This window comes from Pteropus vampyrus, unplaced genomic scaffold (genome assembly GCF_000151845.1).
Source record: "Pteropus vampyrus isolate Shadow unplaced genomic scaffold, Pvam_2.0 Scaffold463, whole genome shotgun sequence".
NCBI lineage: Eukaryota > Metazoa > Chordata > Mammalia > Chiroptera > Pteropodidae > Pteropus > Pteropus vampyrus.
Window position 1 is genome coordinate 913,672 of NW_011889244.1, and position 11,055 is coordinate 924,726.

At 39.6% G+C, this 11,055-nt stretch overlaps 2 pseudogenes; one reads left to right on the forward strand and one right to left on the reverse strand.

Moving 5' to 3' along the window:
- Positions 1 to 7,498: 7,498 nt before the first annotated feature.
- LOC111732510 lies at positions 7,499 to 7,616 on the reverse strand (annotated as a pseudogene).
- A 224-nt stretch (positions 7,617 to 7,840) lies between these two features.
- Positions 7,841 to 7,959, forward strand: LOC111732502 (annotated as a pseudogene).
- The last annotated feature ends 3,096 nt before the right edge of the window (positions 7,960 to 11,055 follow it).

Below are 11,055 nucleotides of genomic sequence, written 5' to 3' on the forward strand. Positions count from 1 at the left end.
TTTTTTCTTGCCTTTTTAAGATTCTGTCTTTGTCTTTAACCTTTGGCGCATCTTGGTGTGGGCCTGCCTCACTGGGTTTATCTTATTTGGGACTCTCTGCACCTCCTATATCCATTTCCTTCACCAGGTTAGGGAAGTTTTCTGTCATTATTTCTTCATATAGGTTTTCAATTTCTTTCTCTCTCTCTCTTTTCCCCTATGATGTGAATGTTGGTATGCTTGATATTGTCCCAGAGGCCCCTTAAACCATTCACATTTTCTTGGATTCTTTTTTCTTGTTGTTCTGATTGGCTGTTTTTCGCTACCTAATCTTTTAAATCACTAATTCGATCCTCTGCTTCATCTAATTTACTGTCGATTTTCCAATGTACTCTTCATTTCAGTTATTGTTTTCTTCATTTCTGAATGGTTCTTTTTTGTTTTCTATCTCTTTGTTAAAGTTCTTACTGAGTTCATCTACTCTTCCCCTAAGTTCATTGAGCATCCTTATAACCAGTGTTTTTGAACTCTACATCTGGTAGGTCATTTGTCTCCAATTTTGTTCAGTTCTTTTTCTGGAGCTTTGTTGTGTTCTTTCATTAGGAACATATTTTTTTGTCTCTCCATTTTGGCTGCCTCCCTGTGTTTGTTTCTATGTATTAGGTAGAGCTGCTATGTCTTCCGGTCTTGGTAAAGTGGCCTTATGTAGTAGGTGTCCTGTGAGACCCAGTGGCGCAGTCTCCCTAGTCACCTGAGTCAGGTGCTCCATGTGTGTCCCTTGCATGGGTTGTGTGTACCATTTGTTGTAGTTGAGCCTTGGTTTCTGTTTGCACATCAATGGGATGCTCGGTTGTGAGGACTGGCTGTGACTACACTGAAGAAGCTATTGTGCAGGGGCTATCCCCATAGAGTAGGATTCACTTAGCAGGGCTCTGGTGCCTGCCCAATCTGCCCTTTGGGTGTGTTGTCCTTGAATACAGCCCTGGGTGTTGGTCCAGCTCAGCGTGAAGCCGACCACCATGTATATGGGACCCAGGGCCTCCCAGGAGGAGCCCCATGGCAGGCCAAGTTCAGCTGCAGCCTGTGCCCTGCCCGAGACCACCTGGCATGAGTCACCAGGCAATTCGTAGATGGCCATCATCTGTGCTGGACTTAGAGTCCCTCAAGAGGCCAAGCCACAAACCAAGGCTGGCTGCCACTAATGCCAGGCTTGAAGCTGCTCAGCAAGAGGTATGGTGCATATCAAGGCAAATGCTGCTTGTTTGAGTTTTGTGAACCTTTAAGAGATTTTAGAAAAGTCAGCCACATGAGCCAAGATAGGCTATTTGTATGGAAAAGCCACTGGAAGCAGCTTGGGTGGGCCCGCAAGTTGGGTGAGGCAGGGTCTCAGGAAATCACCGGGGTGTTAATGAGGTTGATGGAGACTCAGACATGGTTTCACCTATGTCTGCATGCCAGAGAGGGCTCAACAAAGAAACAATGACTTCTGCCAGTACTTCTGCCCTAATGGCAGCTTTATGCCAGTTGGAAGAAAGGCCAATTAGTTGTTATAAATGGATTTGTAAGCACAGTGTGTCACCTGGGAAATGTGCACAGGATGCGTCAGGTGACCTGCATCACAAGGACTACCTGACTTCTCACCATGGTATGATCTTGATCCCTCTTACCAGGTCTCAGTTCCCTCAAGAGCAAAATAAAGAAGTTGGAGCATTGGTCTCCAACGTCCTCCTTCCTTCAACCACATTGTGATTCTGTGTATAACAATGGACAAGATGTTTTTGTTCTTTATTCTGCACTTGGACAATATATTTGACCAAAATTACCCCAAATCTTTCTCTCTTCTTGTTTCTCACTTCTGCACTCCCCGCATAGCCTCCTTCCAATTCACATCCCCAGAACACTCAGAAAATGAGCCAACTTCCCAAGCAGCCTGCTCCTGCCCCAGCCAGAGCTCTGATATTCGATAATGATGAAAATGCCTTAGGCTCTCCGGCTTTCTTCAAAGCCTTCCTCAAAGATTGACTTGTGCCCCTAATTTTGTCCCACTTCTCAATAGGGAGACACTTCTTCGTTTGATCAGCAACGTGAATTAACAGGTAGAAGATGGAGGGAGGAAGGCACTCTTGCCCCCTGCAGCCCACCTCCAGGGTGTTTAGGATAATAGGTAGTTACAAGGAGGATGCTGGTCTGAAGTAGCTCCACCCCCACAGCTCCGGGCCTCCCCCACCACTTCCTGCAAAGGATTTATCATAGAGAAATTAATGTCTATGGAGCTCCTACCATGTGCCAGATGCTCTGCCTCTTAATCCCTTTGAGGGATAATGACTTAACAATATATTTAATTATATACAAATTCTTTGCCATGGCCAAGTCCACAGAGAGTAGGTATTGCACGGTGACTTCATGAAGCTCGTTACTTGAACTTTTCTTTCCCTAGCTGCATGATGTGGGTTCACCTGGCAGTACTGTGCCCTGGGATCATGCTTGCTCTCCATCCTCCTATCCATTCAGACAGAAATACACGCAGGGGTGAGCCTCCAGTGTCACGTGACTTCACTATTCATAATTGTTCAAGTGAAAAATCTCCCAGTTGCATATCTGCACAATGCTAGTGATTACAGTGATTAACTCAATCAAGCCCAATTTTATAATCATCAAAGGTGTAATTTCCCTACAAGCCAGGATCCAAACACATGGCATCCCAGCTGTCTGATACAAGCATCCAAAACACAGCATTATACAAAACATTTTGGGCTAGGGTTAGGTGATTTTGTGAACTTAATACCATATTAATAAGGATGATGAGACTAAAAAACTCTATGCAAATCTGGTCTGTGATTTCCTCAGTGGTTACTTATTTCAGATATGAAAAATGCTTCCAATACCCCAAGAAATTACTTCACTGAATGTTTTATTCCCAGAAAGAATCCCTCAGTTAATTACATATGCACCCGAGTTACATTATTATTGTTATTGTTATATAAGAAGCTTTGTAAGATACATTAGCTTCAGTCCTGTAGAGACCTCGATGTCAAACTGCCCATCAAATTCTATGTGCTGATGAATGCTTCTGGGGTCTCAGATTGAGATCTTGAGCATCATATTTAAAGCAAAGAGAGCCTCCTATCAGAAGCACAGTTTCTGCTCCTTCTCTAGAGCGAAAAAGAAGAAACTGGACCAGAGCCAAAGAAAGAAGAAGAAAGATGCTCTCTTTTATATTTTTCACCCAATCCCATTCCGTTTCTCTACATGAGGCATTTAGTTTCCTACTGCAGTTGATTTTGTATGTGCCAAGATACTCAGTTCATTCGCATGCAATAACCAAAGATCCTACTAATTGCTAGGGTTTGAAACCCTTGCGAGACAGTGGAGATTCATTTAACCAGAGTTGTGTCTACCATGCAATAACTAATTTTGAAAGTTACTAATTGGGAAAGGGATGGGCACGTGGAGGTGCTTCTGCAGTGGCTGTCAATATTGAACTTCTAGACTTAGATGGAAGTTACAATAGTGTTTGCTTTACAATAATTCATTAACTATAGATTTGTTTTGCTGTTTTTCTTTATGTTTTATTTTATAACAAAATATTTTTTAAAAATTATTGATCTGTCAATAATTTGTAAAAGCATTCACCATCTTAATTGGATCAAGTGACCTAAAGACTTCTCCCTCTATGGTGGGCAGAATAATAGCCTCCCAAAGATGTTCATGGCCTACCTAGGTAAGACTCAAGCAATGTAACTATTGACTTTATAATATCATTCTTGAAGATTAGCAGACATACGTCATTCTCTAAATTAGGAGATTTTCATAGAAGTGATATGGACAGAAGATTTATATCACCTTTTTACATATACCAATCTACAATCATAAGGTACCCTTTTAGTCATAAGGTACCCTTTTTCAAATGCTATTCTTTAAGCACCTAAAAGTTCAAACCTACTACAGAAAACAAACATGAAGTTTCTTTTCTCCCACGTCACCCAGGAAATACCTATTACCATGAAAACCAAATAAAAAGATAGACTATGATGCATCCATAGACTATGAAAAGGATGCATCCTGGAGATCAACTGCCTCCTTTCAATGATAACTGTACCTTCAGCACAATAGGTGAATTAATTAATCACTAATTGCAGAGTCCTTTAAAAACCACAGCTTTCTATATCCATAGCTTTAATATTGGGATAGTCTAGTATATTAAGCCTTTTTAACTGAAGCTGATATTCTTCCGTTAATAGTGTCTTTCAAATCTGCCCCTTCCTTTTCATTACCACTGCCCCTGCCCTACATCTGGGTCTTATCATACCCTTCTAATTAATCTCTCTGACCTCCAAACTCTCTCCTCTTCAAACCATAATTTCTGTCACAAGAAGAAAAATCTTAAAATAGTTTTTTACTTATCTCTCCTGCAAGGCCTTCAATGGCCACATGGAAGCTATAATTTTAAATTCAAACAATGTGTTCAAGCAGCAAAGCAATAAACTGAAAAGAATTGCAGTTGGAAGATATTCTTATTTTCCTTACTCTGATGCTCAAGGTCATTACCAGACTATGCAATCACATATCCTACTGCCACACCTCAAATGTCAGTTAGCACAATGGTTCAGAGCATGGGTCCTGGACCATGATGGTTGGGTGTGCATCCTGTCTCTTTGACTTACTAGCTGTGAGACTTTCAGAAGATGCTTAGCCTCTCTGGACCCCACTTTCTTCATTTGTCAAATGAGGGTAATAAAGTACCTATCTCACTGGTTACTCCATGAATTAAATATGTTAACATTTATAAAGTGCTTAGAACAGTGCCTGTGCCCTACGGTAAGCACAAAACAAATAAGGACTTGACTTACTGCTGTATCCTCAGTGTCTATGACAGTGCTCAGCACACAGATAGGGAAACTGAGCCTTGCAGAGGGTATGCGACTCGCCCCAGAGCACGTGAGTGAGTCCGAGCTGGAATTCCAGTGTATGCGGTTGGCTTCCAAGCTGCCCTCTTGACAGCAATCCACTTATACTGCATCCACCTCATCTCCTGGCTTTTTCATACAGCGGGGACTCCTTAAAGGTTGCTCAGATTGCTTGCTAAAATATCATGAACACCCTAACTTCAGACATTGCACCCCTGGCCTGGAATACTCCCTTCTCCAGCAAGTATCCCCTTAATTTCTTATCAGTTCAAAGTGTTCCCTTTCTCCTCTAAATTTTTATTGCACTTTAACTGCCTATAAACTCACTGGCACTGAGCACATCCAGTCTTGTATTGTAAGTTGTCTTTTTTACATACCTTGTTTCTCCAACAAGACTGTAAATCCTTTGAAGATGGACTGTGTTTGCCCTATGGGTCTTTGTGTTCCCTGCAAGGGCTAGGATTGTGCCTTGTCCAGAGTAGACACTCTTTAAACGTTTGGTGATTGATAAACAAGCACAATAGCAGCTAGAAATGGACAAAATATCCCCTATTCTCACCACTGCCCCTTCTCCTGATCTCCCAGGGTTAGGTATACTTACCCGCCCAGCCATGAGCAGCACTGGACAACCAGTGGCCACCCCCAGGGGGCATTGCCCCTGCGTAATTTAGTGTGGAGAACAGAGAACAGCAAGCGGCTGGCTCCAAAGAGGAGAGGAAGAGGCTTTTCAGAGCATGCTCAGAGCCATCTTCCAAATTTCCTAATCAGCTAAGTCATTCTTCCTCCACTGCGGAGATTGAGGGAGTGATGAGGACAGGAGCATCTCTCTCTAATGTGTGTTCCTCCATGTGGTAACATAAATCAAGGAAAGAGAGCTTCTGCCACAATGGCCCTCATCTGTCTTCACCCATTGGGCTTAATCATTACTTCCACAATCAGCCAGAAGTGAGCCCACCCTCTCAGGGGAAATGGTCAGCAGTCTATTACAGCAATCCATCTCACTTTCATGAGACCACTCCCCCATTTCCAACCGCTTTTCCTGGAGGATCCTCTTGTCATGGGCAGCCTAGATTTTACTCGGAGAAAATTCTGGAATGAATCTGAACAGTACACTAATTAAATTAACTCCAAGGCCACATGTCACAGGTTGAATTATGTCCCCCTAAAAAATATATATATTGAAATCCGAACATGCAGTACCTAAGAGTGTGACTACATTTGGAAATAAGGTTATTATAAACGTGACTAGTTAAATTAAATGAGGTCATACTGGGGTAGGGTGGGCCTGTAATCTAATATGAACGGTATCCTCATAAAAAGACACAGAGACACAGGGAGAATGCCATGTGAAGACAGAGGCAAAGATTGAAAAGATGTGTCTACAAGCCAAGGAATGTCAAGGATTGGTGGCAGTCACCAGAAGCTAGGAAGAAGAATGGAACAGATTCTCCCTCATAGTCCTCTTGACACCTTGATTTCAGACTTCTAGCCTCAGAACTGTGAAAGAATAAATATCTGTTGTTTTAAGCCACTCAGTTTGTGGTACTTTGTTACAGCAGCCCCAGGAAATTAATACACCCCCACCCTATACCCGAAACCGAAAGTTCACTCTTTCTTCCTGCAAATTATATGCAGACACATTCTCAGTGTAACTCATTAAGCATCGGAGAAATAATGCTTCATTAAGGCATTTCTTACACTTCTCAGGAATAATAGATTTAATAGCTAAATTCTGAGAAATCTTTAATTTCTTCCTTCCAAGTGTTGATTCATTTTTTCTAGATATTAAAATAAGGATTCAATGAATCAGGAAATAACTTAAAAAGGAGATATGTTGAAGAAATATGAAGGTGATTATTTGGACTTTCAGAAAGAGTTTATTTTAACTTCCCTTTTACTTCTAAGCAGGCTTTTTTTTGCTGCAGAAATAGATCTAATGGATATTAATATTATGCTAAATTAATTTTTAGTTACTCAGCATACATTCATCCTTAGACCATTTTCAATTAAGGTGTCTATGCAAATTCTGTTTTGCTTACTTCAACATTTTTTAGTCTATGCATTTGTACATATTACCATACCACACTACAATAACCATAGTTATTATTTGGGGTTCTATAACATATCACTGTAAAACATAGTTTGTTTATCCATCTCCTGGTCCTTAGGCATTGTGATATTTTTCCATTTTTGCCTGTTATAAATAACACATCTTTGTATGTATTTTTTCCTCCTCTTAGATTATTTCCTTAGGTTATTTTCCTAAAAGTATTACTGGATAAAACTATTAACAGTACGTTACATGCCACCACAGTACTCTCAAAATAGACTGATACAGTCAGCAATTCCACCAACAACATTATCAGAAGGATTTAAGTATTTTTAAAGTATCATTTAGCAAATGTGTAATACCAAACATATGTACTTCTTCATAAACCTTTAAAAGATGTTAAAAATTGATATTACGATCAAATAACATATGTAGCTAAATGATGTGTATTTCCCACCCCAGCATGACAGTAACCTCACCCACCTATCTAACACATAAAGTCCTTGAGGAAATTGATAGCTATTTTTAAGGGGCTTTATTTTTATTTATTTATTTTTGTGTGTGTCTATAGCACTTGGTCTTCCTAGGTGGTCTCCCATCCAAATACTAACCAGGCCCAACCCTGCTTAGCTTCCGAGATCAGACGGGATCGGCATGTTCAGGGTGGCATGGACCTCTTCCTTACACCATATGTAAAAATTAACTCAAAATGGATCATAACCTAAATATAAGAGCTGAAACTATAAAATTCCTAACAAAAGGCATAGGAGTAAATTTCATTATATTGGGTTAAACGGTGGTTTCTTATAAAGCACAAGTAACGATAGATAGATAGATAGATAGATAGATAGATAGATAGATAGATAGATAGATAGATAGAATTTCATCAAAAATTTCTGCGTTAGTCTACAGCCATGCTACCCTGAACAAGCCCAATCCCGTCTGATCTCAGAAGCTAAGCAGGGTCAGGCCTGGTTAGTACTTGGATGGGAGACCACCTAGGAAGACCAAGCGCTATAGGCATAAAAAATTTAAAAATAAGGGATCGTAAGCTGACAAAGTCCTTGCAATCTGTGAGGTCAACCAAGAGTTGCCTCGCCTAAAAAAAAAAAAATGGTGTTGTGTATCAAAGGACATATTTAAGAAAATATAATCCACAGAATGGGAGAAAATATTTGCAAATCACATATCTGATAAGGGGCTGCTATCCACTATATATAAAGAAATCTTAAAAAGATAAATAACCCAATTTTTAAATGGGTGTAATATTTGTATAGACATTTACCCCCCAAAAGATATACAAATGGCCAATAAGCACATGAAAAAGTGCTCAATATCATTAATCATTAGAGAAATGAAAACCAAAAGTACAATGAGATATTATTTTACCCATTAGGATGGCTAAAGTGGAAAAAGACAGACAAAAATAAGTGTTAACAGAATGTAGAGACATTGAAACCCTCATACATTGCTGGTGGGAGCATAAAATGGTGCAGCAGCTTCGGAAAACATATGTCCACACAAACACTTGTACATGTGTGCTCATGGCAGCATTATTCATACTAGCTAGAAAGTACACCCAAATTCTGTTAACAGATAAATGAATAAACAAAATATGGTATACTCATACAATGAAATATTATTCAACCATTTAAAGGAATGACATACTGTTACACGCTTTAATAATGGGCCCTGAAAACATAAGTGAAAGAAGCAAGCCACGAAAGACTGCATGTTATTTGATGTTATTTATATGAAATGTCTGGAAGAGACAAATCCAGAGACAGAAAGTAGATTAATGGCTGCCCGGGGCTGGGGTGCGGTGAGGAAATTAGAAAAGGGAGTGACTACTAATGAGTAAAGGGTTTCTTTTTGAAGTATTGAGTATGTTCCAAAATTAGATGTGGTAATGGTTGCACAACTCTGAATATACTAAAACCCACTAAACTGTTTTAAATGAATGAATTTTATGGGGAATAAAATATCTCAGTAAATTACCCCCTCCCCAAATTTTTTTTAAATTGTGCCTAATCCCACTACCAGAGATAATACTCTTAGCACTTGCCATATTGACAAACTTTGCAGACCTCCCTCATGAAGGTTTCATGAGTGGGGAAGGAGGAAGTCATAGGAATGTTATGATTAGACCATATGCTAGTTACCTTTTCTCTTCTGCATATCAAGTCTCGTCTATTTATTACCCACATTTTTATCAAAGCCGTAGATGGTAATACAGGAGAAGTATTACTGAAGCCAAGAGCCAGGCCATAATCAGTGACTCACCTTCTTTTCACCTTCTGTCCAAACATACTCCTTCAAAGGAACACCTGAACCCACCTGTATCTCTCTGTCCCATTTCTACTGCTCTAATGGCAACATCATTTCTCACCCAGCTCACTGTGAGAGCCCCTCTAGCAGTCTGCTCTGCCCACATACTTATCCCCTTGATATCCATCCTCCACCCAGCAGCTAGAATAATCTATCTTGTGCTTAAAACCTTCCAATGTCTCCTCTTGTATTTAAACTACAGTTAACATTTCTTAATTTGGCTCATAAGATGATGGGCTTCTGTTGACCCTTCCAAATCTAAGACTTTCACTTCCCACCCTCCCTCTCCCATCCTCTGTTCCAACCACACTTCATTTCTTTCGGCTTCTAGTACTTAACATTCTCTTCCTCTCTTTTCTAGGCCTTTGTACTACTGCTTTCCCCAGCTTACACTTTTCCACTCCTGCTTCCCACTCTCCACTCCCAGTTCCCTCCACTAGTCTATGTTCAGCCTACTTTTTCTGGGTTTTTAGTAATCCTCAGGACATCATTCCCTCCAAAACACTTTCTCCATCCCGTGGTCCCATCAAGTGCCCTTGCTAAGAGCTCCCACAGAACACTATATTTTTCCTATGATCAATAACATTTATTGCATTCAATTGGAATTACCTATTAACTTTCCTCAACTCCCCACTTACTAGCTTAGTGACTTTTGGCAAGTTACTTAACCTCTCCATGCTTCATTTCCCCATATGAAAAATGGAGATAAAAATAATACCTACTTTATAGGCTTGCTGTAAGGATTTAACGAAATAATATTCATAAATCACAAAGAACAGTGCCTGGCACATGATAAGTGCAATATAAGAGTTTTTTTTATAAAGTGTTGTATACATCTCTACCTGTAAGCTCCAAGAGATTTTTTTTAATGTTATTCACAGTCGCATCCTCTATAAATGGTATTGAATGAACATACACATCAATTAATCAAATAAATGCGCAAATAACTCAAAGGTATCACATATTTTCAAAATCCAGGAGTGGTGGTGGACACTAAATGAAACAAGTTTTCTACAGAAGGCAAGAGAAAATAGAAGACAAAACAAAGGTAGCAATTATTCAATAAATACAGCTTAGATCATTGGTAAACCATTTGGAAAAAGCTGAAGTGAGAATCTGCTCACAGCATAAAAGTAATTCCACATGCAACTATTAATGAAAGAGAAAATCTTAAAAGAACCACAAGAAAACAAAACTCAATATTTGTCTAACCCTGAGTGTGGGAGAACTCTGTAGCATGGCACAGGGAGTGAGATTTATCGCCACGGGAAGATGTTCTCTTTAAGTTAAGAGCTCTTGAGATGAGCTGTGAAGCACCCAGTGTGTGCAGGCAGGCTACCCAGGTCCGTGCCCCAATTCTACCACTTACTGTTAAGTAACTTTGAACAGGTTACTTAGCTTCCCTGGGCCTCAGTTTCTTCATCTAAAAAATGGAGATTATCCACATAATAGCCACTACACAGTGTCTACTTATTTACATATGTATACATCTTCTTTTCTAGATAAAAACTTTCATAAAGCAGACAGCATATGTTATTTGGCTCTGTCCAGTGTGTGCTGGAGCCAACTCATATCTGCTTACAAGGGCCAATTGTTAAATTTTCAGAAGTGTTGTGAGCTGATTGTTAAAACACCCATAACTTAAAATTAAATTATATAAATGTACAATTAAATAAATTATATGGATAACAAACTTAATACTCAAAACTTATCACTTCCTAATTACCACATTTAACTATGACCTGTGCACGTGAGGTCGTTTGCATCTATTGTATCTGTATGGTGGAAACA